Raw genomic sequence first — 14,487 nt, forward strand, 5'->3', positions numbered from 1 at the left:
AAAGCTGTACGCCTGTACACCACCTTCATTATGGACATTTGTCTAGTCGTTTTCGTGTTACAAATTAACTTTATCTTTGGGAAATAAGAAAAGATTATCTTTTTGTCTGCCTGCTAGCTCCTAATTGGCAAAATGATAAAAACTCTCTAGTCTTCCTTTAAATGACTAAAAATAGACTCTAGTCTTCCTTTAAATGACTAAAAATAGATTCTTCTTTCATTAACTTTTGTGTTGTCCAAGGTAATCACTAATCACTAGTCACTAAGCACTAAGCACTAAGCAGTACTACTATTGGTTGCCACGGTAAAAAATAACCATAACTTATAGTCAGTATGTAGAGTGTATAATTAATGTTGCACTGTCAGGGGCGGCTCAATATTGTTAGGAGACTAAAATCAAACTTCAATGAAGGGCCTTAACTTTTTTTATCAAAAAAACGAGAATAGAAAAAAGAATTTATAATTATTTTTTATTTGAAGTTTACTTTTTGAGAATCTATGTCAAATATCTCACTTATTTCCTTAAGAGCTCCTTTTTGAGATGGGAAAAGGGCCTGATTTACCCCTCTACTATTGGAAATAGTTCACATTTACCCCCCGTTATACTTTCGGCACAAATTTGCCCCTACCGTTACCTAAGTAGCAATATTTGCCCCTATTTTTAACAGTCATTTGTTGATTGTAATATTTTTTTAAGGGAAAAGGACTGATTTACCCCTCTACTATTGGAAATAGTCCACATTTACCCCCCGTTATACTTTCGGCACAAATTTGCCCCTACCGTTACCAATAATAATTACCAACTAATGTAAACTTATCACAAACACAAATTCACGAGAATTTAATAGTTTTTTTTTTATCAAACTTATATTTTTAATTAAAAAAAATCATTGAATAACTAACTTTTTCATCAAGAGACCAATTATTATTGTATGCCATATGAATTTGATGTAACTATAAGAACTCACAAATTCTAAATTCGAATATGGTACGGGATAAATAGTTAATGCTTCCAGGTCATGAATTATGTAGACGTGTAATTCTTATATGTGTGTTATTGTGACAACAACATCAAGAAAATCTCAACAAGTGGTTTTTGGGGAAACTGTGTTATTAGGACAAAGAGTCAAAAGTCAGCGTGAGCATTAAAGAATAAAGCGGCTAACATCTTTACTTTGGTGTGGAAACTTCAGAAAGCACGCCAAAATCGAACTTAAGAGACTAGAAGAGCAGTGTTGTCCGTCGACATGCTTCCTTGTTCACAAAGGGTTATTTTGGTATTCTGTAATTTAACGCTTTAAGAATATTGTACCATCTTGCTGCATGAATGTCATTTTCCCACAGCTAACTAAGAAAAACGGGAATTTGGCACAGTGTATCAACAGAGAAATACAATTGGCATAGAATAATCATGTTTCAAAATATTGGTATGGAATGGCCTATTCACACATTTTAGGCTATTTTTCTTTGTACCCCACAACCCATAAATCATGCCATTAATATAGCTTCACATACAGTTTGAATTTCATTTTCTGTCCAACCAAATTTCCCCTCTTTTAATTCATCTCCTAAAATATTTCAATTAACAATTGTTTTTTTTTTTTTGTCTGTATCTGAAACCCTTTGCCTTGTAAACTTATATCACCTCCGTATAAAAAAATAAAAATACATCTAGTGTATTCATATAATGTATACATCTTCTATAACAGCTATTGATCATTTGTATACATCTATTGTAGTCATATAATGTATACGAATATTTATATACATTTACTATAGTAACATACTGTGTCAATGTGGCTATACACATGTTGATTTGTATACATAGGCGGGTGTCGAAATATTCCATAAGTTTCAAATTCTATGTATGCAATACATAAATATTAATTTATTTATTTTTAGATACATGGTGTTTTTTTTTAAATTAATAATGTGTGTTTGATGTATATCAAATATGAAATTTGATTTGGTATACGCATAATGTGTATAAAACTTGTTTGTTGATCATTTGTATACACCTATTGTATTCATATAATGTATATCAAGTTAAAGAAGGGATAAAAAAAAAAATCATCCCTATTATATAGTTAGGTTAATAGGGATAAGAAAATAGTCATCCCTATTATTTAGCTGCCGCTTACTTAGTTGGTTAAGTTGAGCTCATTTTTTTAGGCCTATAATTTGCTAAAACTTTTTAGGTTAAAAGATGCCAATAATATGTAAGAGTCGTACCAAGTATAACGGGGGTAAATTTGTGCCGAAAGTATAACGGGGGGTAAATGTGGACTATTTCCAATAGTATAGGGGTAAATGGGGCCCTTTTCCCTTAAAAAAAATATTACAATTGCCACAGTGGACTGGCGTTAAAAATAGGGGCAAATATTGCTACTTAGGAATTAAGAGGGGCAAATTTGTGCCGAAAGTATAACGGGGGGTAAATGTGGACTATTTCCAATAGTAGAGGGGTAAATCAGGCCCTTTTCCCTTTTGAGATTTTACCAAAGATTCAAGTCTTCCTTTTCGAGTTTTGAACAACCGGATTCATATTTTCTAGTTGACATATTTTATATTCTAATAAATAGTTAAAGAGACTATTACGTAGTAAAATATCAAAAACAAGCAAGATTTAGATGGGAAAAAAATGAAAAATTTGAAATAATAGAGCCTGGTTTAAGAAGTTGATAACTTGATTTGAGATACTTATTTGGTGCTTCAATATACCTCTTACAATATTTGGTGCCAGAGAAAAACAAAAATAGCAAATTCATACCCTATAGTTCTTTTCTTTCATAGCAATATAGTCAAAGACTCTTTTGGAGAAACAAAGAAGAATGTGAAAGCATAGAAATATTAGAATTTAGTAAAAGATTAAAAGTAGATTGAGCATTATAGAGAAACCAATCGAGGGCCTTCTTTTTTGTCAATATAGTAAATATAGATTGAGTATTTGTATACTATACATTAATTACTGATTCAGGGGCCATATTTTCTGTAAATTAATTAATCATTTTCTTTTAATGTAAAAAAAAGTACATAAAATACTTTATAATTTTTCAAAAATAATCTATATTGATGAAAAATGGGGCTCCCAAAAATGAGGGGCCTAAAGCCTAGGCTTTAGAGGCTTCATCCAAAAGCCACCCCGGTGCAATGTATGTGGGAGAGGTAGGGGCTAGCCCCCTCTACACGTATTCTTAGTAGTAGTATTATTTAGTAATCGCGTACTTGTCTATTCTTCGATTTGTAGCACTATCTATTGCGTTTTGCTTGATATATTGCTCTTTTGCTGTCACTTTTTTTTATTTTTTTAGTATTATTATTTTTTATGTCTGCGTGAAATTCCTTTTCCCTTTTTTTCCCCTTTCTTTTCCGTAACTTTCCTTCCTTTCGAGTCGAGGTTCTTTCGGAAACGGCCTCTCTGCCCTACAAAAGTAGAGGTAAGGTCTGCGTACATTCTACCCTCCCGTATCTCACTTACGAGATTACACTGGGTACGTTGTTGTAGTGTACAATTAGTTAGGACCCGTTTGGCCATAACAATTATTCACTTTTTTCCAGATTTTTTTTTTCACTTTTTTCAAAAATTAGTGTTTGGCTATGAAAATTCCAAATACATTTTTTTCACAACCAAAACATGCACATTTCAACCAAAAAAAAAAAAAAAAACTATTTGCAAAAACTATGGTCAACTCCATTTCCAACTCCAAAATCCCAAAAAAAAAAAGTGGAAAAGTTTTTGGTCTCTATGGCCAAACACCTACTTAATTAGTGTGTATATACTAATTATAGACTTATTATGTATTGAATATGCTATAAGTTATTATTTTAATTGCCTGACTAAAAGTATTAAGCTCTGTTATTGTACTTGGGATTTTCAAATATCCATTAACCAAACAGAGCAGTGTTTGCCGGTGGTCAATTGAAGGTGTCAGTGACAAAAGATTTCAGACTAGACAATACTCCAACAACTCAATGGTCTGCACCTATGTATGTTCTCCAGCAAGCAAATCATCAGACCGAAACGAAAGCAACTGCTCATTGCTGAAAAATAGCGGTAGAACAAAGAGGAATGGTAAGATTAATGGATCTAAGTAGATTGGTAAGATTAATGGAAGTATATTGTAAGTAATTTTTTTTACTGTTAGTAACCTTTAATATGCAATGACATGTTTGTTATTCTTTAGAGTACGCATATATACATATAAATGAGAAATATTTATGGAACGTGACGATAGTTTTCTATTTACATACTATAACATTTCAAATCCTATACAAAACATACTTTAAAAAAAAATATTTTTTTTATTTTTTAAAAAAATTATGTTTTTCGCTCAAAAATTTATGTATGAAATGTGTATATCTCGCTCAAGGTATAAAAAATTTGCTCAAAATTTAGTGTATGAAAAATGTATAAAATGTGTATATCTCGTTGAAGGCTTAAAAAATCTGCTCAAAATTGTGTGTATGAAAATGGTATGAAATTTGTATCTCACTCAAGGCTTAGAATTTCGCTCACATTTTCGTGTATAAAGTTCATGTTAGATTTCTGTAAAATTAATACAACTACAATAACATTGTATACAACTTTGATACAACATTCAAGACTTAAAATAATCGCTCAAATTTTTTTGTATGAAATGTGTATATCTTGCTCAAGGCTTAAAAAGTTGGCTCAAATTTTGTGTATGAAATGTGTATATCTCGATCAAGGGTTAAACATTACGATCAAAATTTTATGTATGAGAATGGTATGAAATGTGTATATCTCGCTCAAGACTTAGAATTTCATTCACATTTTTCATATATAAAGTTTATATTAGGTTTCTGGAAAATTATTACAAATACAACAACATTGTAACAACTTTCATACAATATTCAAGGCTTAAATTTTCGCTCACAATTATGTGTATGAAAATTATATTAAAAATTTCGTCACACATACACATTTCATACATTTTTCATACAGCTTTCATATACAAAAATTGAGGTAATTTTTTAAGCCTTTGAGCAAAAAAAATAATTAAATTATTTAGAAAAATAAATTAAAAAAATAAAAATTATTTTTTTAAAAAAAAGTTTAAAATATTTTTTAATAATTTTTTTTCAAAAAATAATTTTATTTAAAAAATAAATTTCCTGAAAAAATAAAAAAAACGAAAAATATATGAAAATCTGTCATGTTTCATAAAATATTGTTATGTTTTGTAAATAAGGAAAACTATCTATATATTTTATAATAAAAAGTCTTAAGTAGGTACCGTATGTCATTTTCCCTTATTAAAATTAGTTACCAATTAATACTTATAGTAAACAATTAACCTTGTAATTGCGTTGACTAATAAGTGAATTATGCTAGCCATTTCAGTAAAGAGTTTGAGTTATATACATCATCAATATAAATATATGATTACATCATCAAGTCATTAAAGATATCTAGAAATAAGTCTTCTTAAAATGTAAAATTTGTAATTTTTTAAATAAGATAAATTACCTGTTACAACAAATAAAAATAACCTAATGATGTAATTGAAATGTTTACACCAATAATAAATATAAGTGAAATTCTTTAGTAAATTCGGACCTTCCGTTATTCTAATTGTCTTTGGTTTGGCATGAACAACAAAATATCCCTCATTTACGAGTTGATTTATTAAACGGTCATTCAACTATTGGAAATAAATAAATAATGTCATTTTTGCATATCATAAAAATCACTTATCTTTTACAATTTCACTCAAAAGATCTTTTTTTTTTAATTAGAAAAATCACTTATCTTTTGCTACTTCACTCAAAAGGTCATTTTTCTTTCTTTTGTATTAGAAAAGTCACTTTATTTTTTTCTTTCACTCAGAAGGTCACTCAAATAAAAAAATGATATATCCGTTCACTTTTTAAGTACATTGGCTTGATTTTTTAATCCAAAAACATTAAATCCAACCCATTTAACCAAGAATCTCCAATCCGACATGTACTTAACTCGAAAATTATTTTTATATGCTAGACAACTGACGGATAGATTTATAGTCTTGATACTTGCAATTGATTTTTGTCGCTTAAAGTCATTTAGCTTAGTTCGTTATTGAATTTTATTGGTAACAAAAAAATTTACTTATCGAACCTAAATGAGCCACTTAAAATTAGATGGCTTTCTTTGTTCCTTTCAACTTTGCTAACTTAATTAAAATATAGTATTTAGTTAGATTACTTAACTGTTAGCAAGTAAGCAAACAAAATCTTGCAAGAAAATCACCAAAGCAACAGCTTAACGACTGTATTGTATCAATTATTCATATATTTTGTGAAGGATAACTCTCAGAAGTCCAAAAATCATCACTGAGTTGTGCTTCCAAACTCTCCCTACTTATGTATTTTTGTTCAAAGCATTTACTATCAGTTTTCTACAGATAAAATTTGTTTAGCATATAAAGGAACTAACTCTCCGGCATTTGTTTAGCACATGTAGAAATTTTACGGGTTGCTTATTCGGTCGGATTTGGCTAAAATATTTTTTATGTTTTGACTAAAAATTAAGGTGCTATGTCATTAAAAAGTAGTTGGATATTTCACTTTCCGTCTTGAGTAACCTTTTGAGTGAAATAACAAAAGTTTTGTGAATTTTTTATACAAAAGAAAAAAAGTGACCTTTTAAGTGAAAAAACAAAACTTAAGTAATTTTTCTGATATAGATAAAAATATTTTTTTTCATCTATTACCATTATTGAGTGACCTTTTAAACCCTCACTTGCCCAAGTTGTGAATTGATCCATCTCGAGCGCTAAATTGGGAATATGCTGCCTACTGTCCCCGTTTTTTCCTCTAACGTATTTTCTTAGACTTGGCAAAATAAAATTGCACAAATAACATAAAATTTAAATATGTTGCTGACGTATATAACTTAATTTTTTTTTTTTAATAATCATAAATGGTGACACTTATTGATGGTGATTATTGGACCCTGCTTTGGTTTGAAACAATTAAATTAAACAATGGAAGGCGGCTCTGTTTTCTGAAAATATTATTTCTCTCTTAAGATTTGTTCGATTCGTTGACTGGTTGCGTAAATAAAAATAACATTGCTAGTAGATACCTGGTCTAGTAGTAGCAGTGGTCGGCATAACCTTTTTATTTTGTGATTTACTTGGATATTAAACCAAATTAATTATGTGTTTATTGATAGTTATCGTACATCATACTGTCAGTTTTCGATAATTTCGTCTTATTTGATCTTGACATGCTCTTCTTTCTTCAATAATAATTGATCCTTGACCCAGGGAGGTCCCCCTCGCCAAAAGTCGTTTAAAAGAAAAACTATTTATTGGTCTGGCCATTTAAGTTCAATTGCTGAAGAAATATCTTCGTTTGTCTACCTTGACACCAAATCTCTAATAGGATTTCATAGTGGTCCATGTTCCTGGACGAAGAATACTTCCTCCATCTCAAAATATTTATCTCTTTTTTAATTTACACGTCTCCTAAGAAATAATGATTAAAAAGGATTTTTTACTACTTTAACATTATTTATGTCTAAGCCATTATCTCTCTACATTAAATGTTTAAATTAATTTATGTGTTAATGAAGGAGTTTGTAGTCTTCAAGAAAAATTCTACCAAAAATGGAATAGGAAAAAGATGATTAATTTTGCCTTAAACTCCAAAAGCGACAAATATTGTTAGTAATCACGACAATATTTTGAGACGGAGGGAGTAACAAAGAGCATTAATTTGCTACAGTATTGTTATCATATCCTAATTGACAGAAAATGACAAAAATAGTTTCAGAAGTTTGGGGTAGAATTAACTAGTCTCTTAAATATATTTCTGAGCAATATTGGTCCTTTAAATTCATCAAGACTTTTTTGAAGTTCTGTTCGGTTTAAGAAAAAAGTGTGATGAAAGAAATTCAACTAGAATTACTTAGAGAGTTTCATCAAATCTTAGAAGTTGCAAACCAAAAAAAAAAAATCATAGCTGCATTAAACACCGAAATAGCACAAGTTGCACCTTTAAAAGTTACACTGAACTCAAGAAAATAAATTCAAATAGCAAAAATTACAATACTTGCACTTCTAAATGTGAGTTCTCACTATCTTTTTTGCCGCAAATATTCAAAGGACGAAGACAAACAAGGAGTACTTTACCATCCACATTGGGCGCCAAACTTCAAATAGTATCTCTACCTTAAAATTAAAAAAAAAAAATGATCACCATATAATTTTATTTTATTTAGAATTTAGTTGTCTAACTTTTCTACATTCGAAGTCATTAATTACTTTTTTCTCTTTTGCATATCCGGAATCATATTTTCTAGTTGATATATTTAAATTGAATAAATTTTAATAACAACTAAACAAAAATATATGCTTATGAAGTAAGATATCAACAGTCACAAATTTTCAATGAAAACACTTCATATAAAGTTAGAATAAAAAAACCTGGCTCAAGAATTTGATAAGTTAATACAATGATATCGAAATAGTGTTGCGCTGCTTCAATTTAATAATTTCTTGTTGCAATGTTTTTGAAATTTTGGAGAAGACGCCAAAAAACAAGTTTTGATCTTTTGTAAATTGTAAGTAGAGAGCAGTAAGTTTTGGAGAATGCAGAGGGTATATTGTTTAGTAGACTTCAAAAATTCAATAATAACAAGAGAATAAGAATAGTAAAAGTGAGAATGAAAAAAGTAAATATAGGAATAATAATGCGGGCTCATGTTATTTTTACTCGTTGGGATATAAACGAGGCAATAAATTAGGTACCCATTAAAGGATTAATGATAGCTTAAAAGGTAAAAAAGTAATTCTCCACACAAATTTCTCATCAAATTAACCGTAATAGATTAATTTTTTTAATTATGTATACGTACCATCTTTAGGAAAAAGTGGGAGCCTTGGCTACAATTTGTTCACACGGACTGATCTTTAATTTTTGTCCCTCAATTCGCTAGTCTTTAGATTTTACCCTTCTCTTAAAAAGGTGGCGAAAAATACCTCGAGATTCTGGATTCAAAACTCAGCAGAGTCAAAAATAATAATAATATTTTTGCAAGGGATAGGTTTCATGAACTGTGCCTATTCGGCGTAAAAAAATATGTCGGAGACGCGGACGAATTGCGCTTGCCAAAAAAACGTTTTTTAAAAATTCGCAAGATAGAGTACTTGCCCCAAGGCATAACCAAAGTTTTGCGATGCTTTGCCTTATAAGGGCGGAGTGTTTAATTATGTCTTGGGAAAAGTACACGATTGCGACTTTTTGCTAAAGCCTTACCTTGTGATTTTTTTTTTTTTTTTTTGAGCCGGCTCGGGCTTTTGAACCCGATTTGCGAAAGGACAATATTTAAAGACCACCTTTTTAATTTGAAGGGTAAAAATTAAAAATGACGATTTGAGGGGACGAAATTAAAGACCACCCCCTAAAGAAGGACAATCCGCACAAAAAAAAAGTTATATATGAGCCGGCCCTGAAGACAAAAACATTACTTTTGACAAACTTAAAAAAATACTCAAGAGTAAGTATTTAAGAAACTACTTTGAACCTTCGCACCTCATAAAAAATGAACATAGGGTTACATAAGCCGATTAGAGTTGAATTAATAAATTTTTTTATGTCAATATCCTCAAACAATTTATATATTTTATTATTATTTTACAATATAAGATAATAATGACTTAAATTTTTATTATTTTCAACTCTAATTGGCTTATTTAACCCTATGTTAATTTTTTTAGAAGGCGCCATTTTTGTATTTTTCCCTAATTGACTAATGATAAGGAAGAGACGAAGAATATCGCACGGCTCAAGATAAATTTATATATTTCATTATCCACTTTATTCAAATGTGCAACTATTTTTTTACCCCTTGAACAGTTGGGAATATATACGTAATGTCGTCGTATCATCTCTGTCTCGCCCGTTTATCCTTCAACAATAGAATATTTTAAGTTCTAGCTCATATATAGAATGACTTCAGGTGAACAACTCCCTTATATACAGTAGTACATTAATTTTCAATTAGTAGAGCATATATACAGTTGAGTCTTAGAATAATGAAATGAAGTTTAGTTAAAACAAAGATGACATCACGTTAAGTACAATCACATAGACAATATCATTTTCATGAACATTTAATGTCGGATACATCCTTTGGAATATGGTAGAGTCATTGTCATCACCAATATTATATCATCTTAAATTCTTTGGAATAGGGTAGAGTCATTGTCATCACTCATCACCAATATTATATCATCTTAAATTTTTTTTTTTTTTTTTTTGCTTTTCTGTTCATGTTAATCTTTAGCTAAATGTTGATATGGATTAACTTAGTATTGACAGAAGAAGAAAAGAAAAAGGAGCTAGCTGATGGCTGTGTCCTTCAGATTTGATCACAGCCCATTGGAAAATCAATACTAATGAAATCAGGAATTCTAATAAGAAAGATTAAAAAATTACACTAATGAACACATTTGATGTTGGAACATGTGACATGAAGCAATTTATGATAATTTATATTCATACTAAAAAATTGTATGAAGTTAATGTGAGAGCCCTTGCAGAGAACTTTCGTAGAAATAAGAAACATAGAAAATTTTGTCTAGACATTGATCAAGTGGAATAAATAAAGTTAGTGTAAAATAGGAACGTCTCTTCAGTACGCCCTCTCAAATATCTACTTTTTCGCGCACTTTATAAATCATATAAGGCTTAAGTCATGTGTCGGCGGCTGCCATCTAAACTTATTCGTAGAATTCACTTACACATCTTAACTTAAGTTTGTTCCGATTGAACATATGTACCCATTAAAATTTGTAATATAAAGTGGGTGTGATACACTCGTGGTAACGTGGAAAATGACTAACTAAAAGACGACATGTGGCATTGAGGGGTCCAAAATAATATTAAAAAAATAATTATAAGTAAAAAAAGAAAAGAAAAATAACTTAAACCTAAACCCTAAACATGTTGCCGCCGCCGGCATCCCAATTCATCTTCATCGACTCTTCTTGTTCTTTCAAACCAAAATCTCATCATATTTTCTTCCTTTTTCTCTTGTTTTTGGATCAGTTTAGGCTTTAGGTTTAGCTTTGATACTGATTTTTGGCAAAAGAGAAGGAGGAGGGAGAGAGAGAGGTATGGTGCTAGTGGCAGCTCCATTTTTCCGGCGAACGAGCTAAGGTGGCAGACCTGGAGGAAAACGATGTGGTCTGGAGGAGATAAATGGCTCGAGAAAGAAAGGAAGGAGAAAGGTGGAAGAGGTGAATGGCTAGAGAAAGATGGTTGGCGTTGTTGTTGGCGTCGCGGTGGTGTCAGCGGTTGCAATGACTAAAAGGAGATTACATGAAGAAGAAGAAGAAGAAGACGAGGAGATAAAAGAAAACGAAAAAAAAGGCTAAATAATGCCTTGGACGGGCCTGTCTTGTGTGTATTACACACGCTTTACCACATTACCACATCAGCAAAAAGTATTTAATAGATACAAATCTTAGGAGTGTAGGTGTTCAACCGGAAAAAGCCTAAGTTAAGGTGTTTAAGTGAATTTTGCGGACAAGTTTAAATGTCGACGGATGACTTGGTCGGTGAAATAAAAAATTAAATTGACTAAAAAAAAAAAAGTAATAGAAAACTAATGATTTGAATCACCAGCCCCCAAATTCTTAAATATTTGGCTGATACTTGCTCGAAATTTCTAGCACAGGAAAAACACTATTCAACAGTACATGCTTGACGAAGCTTAAATTAATTTCTTTTTTCAAATCAATCATCATGTACTTTAGTGTTAATTTCTTATTTGCACAATAGAAGTGGTACCAACCTTCGGATGTTAAATTTTGTCTTGGTCTAACACTAACTGATATTTTTGTAAATAATAGTCATTAAGTAGCTGAATTGCTAATAGGCTAAAACTATGTCACCTAATTGGTATGAGATCTATAGAAAAGATTGAGTTTTTAATTAGCTTAAGTTTGAAAAGTACAATAATTAGACAAAATTGATACAAAAATGATGCTATCTAGACATAATTTACACTTGAGTAATTGTGATGGAACTTACTTAGAAAGTGGGACGTCGTTAAATTAATTAATCAATTGAATTGAAAAACAATAGAGGAGAGAAAGTCAATGCACAAGTGAAATTGACTTGATTTGGCCAAAAAGGCAACTAAAGTCTAATTGGTACAAGTTTGTTCTCCATTCTTTCCTTTCATTTTCATAAAGCCAAACCAATTTTTAAATATAAGTTCAATTATTTTGTTGTCATTATCAAGTGGAGTACAATTTTAATTAGGGTCTAATTGAAAATATCGAGACCAGTAGTAAAATAAACCCAGTTAACTGTAAGCAATTGCGTCGAAAACGTTTGGGAGTTTTAAGTTTAATTAAAAGTTATATTTATTGTAAATTTAGTTTTTTGTCATGATCATGCCATTTCCATTTAAAATGTAATCATCGTCCAGATCGTTTTGTGCGTTGTAGTATAACTTTACTGCTTAATAATATAAGTGAGGATAGTGAGGGTTTTGTCGTCCCCACATCCTCACTTCATCTTATAGAATTCTTACACGTGGTTACTTTCAATTGTACTTACATATTTTCATTTGCTTATTTTTGTCTTCATTTATCAATGAAGACCCCTTTCACATGAGCTTTTATACTGGTGTCGTAACTTTCGCAAAATCTCTTCTCGCTGCTTATTAGTTTATCTCTTTGATTCGTAGTATATATGGTGTTTTAACTTTTATATTTAGTTTAAAATAAATAAGTATTTGTATAATCAAGCATGTATTATCTAAAAAAAAGGATTTCGGGTAATAAGTTTTTGATACTCAACGACCCCTGTTGAAAAATAATCGCAAAAATCCAAACATATTTTTTTCAAATTCTTTATTTCAATAAGTGAATTATTACAAACGCAAAAAATAATATTAAATTGATAGTATTTAATTAAGAATTAATTTAGTAAAAGGACTTCTTACTTTCTAGAGGTGAGTGATTTCTTAAAGTGTGTGCCCAAACTAAAACCATCATATAATATGAATCGAGGGAAATACCTTTTAAATTATTTGTCCTTAGACCGGTAAATTTAGATAACTTTAGAGCCAAATTTTCTTTTTTCAATTGAAGCATTTATTAGGTCTTACTTTATATTTAAACATATCTCACGTCATATGTTCCTCTAAAATTTTGCTTCGTTAGTGAGATTGCATGTGCTTATAACTACAAATAGTAAAAATTATTGATGGTTTTGTATAGTGTTGAAGATGAAGGTAGCATTACCATTCAAATTCATAAGCTCTTGTTTGCTTAACTAAAAACTAATCCTTTCAAGCATAAAGTATATATGAAGAATTAAATTGATTCTTGAAGCTCATTTTAATAAATTTAAGTTATTTCTTGAATTTCGTCTAAAAGTAAGGTTAAAATCCACATTTAACTAGCATAAAGTCTCGAAACATAAAATAAATGAGTGAAAATTTAATAACTATTAAAAGATGTATGTTTCTATCTATAAATAAAAATTGCATTCTCAAAAAATCATAAAAATACGAAATGATCTTTGCCCGGTTGTAATTATCATGTTTATAGAATATCGAATCACTTGCGTCCTTATGATAATTGCTAAGTTTTCTACCAAATTTGCTTCCTCATAAATAATTTTTTCTTTAAAAATTATCCAATTATATGACAAAGAAACTTATAATTATGAAAACTTATCAATAAGATATATTTAACTTATAATTACATTAAATTAATTATATAATAGACAAATGTGACCTAATTTATACTTATTTGATAAACTTTCGTCTTATTTTTTATATCTTGAGTTTGGCCGTTTTAGAACACATAATCTCACCTTGCAACTAGTATAATATATAATTCAATTGCAGCATTTGTTTCTCTTAAAATAAATTTTTACTATATAGAAGAGTGAAGGTTAGGGCGACCAAGGGTAGAATTGACATTTCACACTAAACATAATTCTAGAAGCCATTTCTGTACTTTCTTGTTCTTTGGAAAGACGCAACAAGAAGCCCTCCCTCTTTCAGTCCTATTTTGTTTGCACTTTCAATTACAAATCTTTGAGTTCTCTTCATCTTCTCAGTTGGGTCTTCCCAGTAAACTTTTCTATCAATTTTTTTAATTTAATCTTCTTTCAGTTCTTTTCAAATTTCTCAACATAGGTATAGTTTCGGAAGGTTTGTTATGCGTGAATATATAGTTGTTATTTTGGGTTAGATAACGATGGATAGACAAATTATAGTAGTAATTTCATTTGCATTAGATTAATACACTTCCTTTTGGATTCCGAAAAATGTCCCTTCAAATTCTGTTAATACCCAATCTGATTGCTTCAACTTTTCATTTTCCATTGATTAAAAAAATAACTTTCCATTTACTCTTCTCTGTTACTATCTTTCACAGAAACGTTATAGCTACATTTTGAGATTTATGTTCAAGAACTAGATACGCACCAAATTCTAGCACATAGTTCCTGT

General features: G+C 30.0%; 1 long non-coding RNA gene across 1 annotated transcript; it reads right to left on the bottom strand.

Moving 5' to 3' along the window:
- Positions 1 to 708: 708 nt before the first annotated feature.
- LOC132048018 (uncharacterized) lies at positions 709 to 1,869 on the bottom strand. The gene is made up of 3 exons (XR_009412877.1): positions 1,754 to 1,869; positions 1,449 to 1,620; positions 709 to 863 (listed from the first exon to the last, which is right to left on the bottom strand). It is a non-coding gene; the product is annotated as an uncharacterized LOC132048018 (long non-coding RNA).
- Positions 1,870 to 14,487: the final 12,618 nt, after the last annotated feature.

The sequence above is a fragment of the Lycium ferocissimum genome, chromosome 2 (genome assembly GCF_029784015.1).
Source record: "Lycium ferocissimum isolate CSIRO_LF1 chromosome 2, AGI_CSIRO_Lferr_CH_V1, whole genome shotgun sequence".
Classification (NCBI taxonomy): Eukaryota; Viridiplantae; Streptophyta; class Magnoliopsida; order Solanales; family Solanaceae; genus Lycium; species Lycium ferocissimum.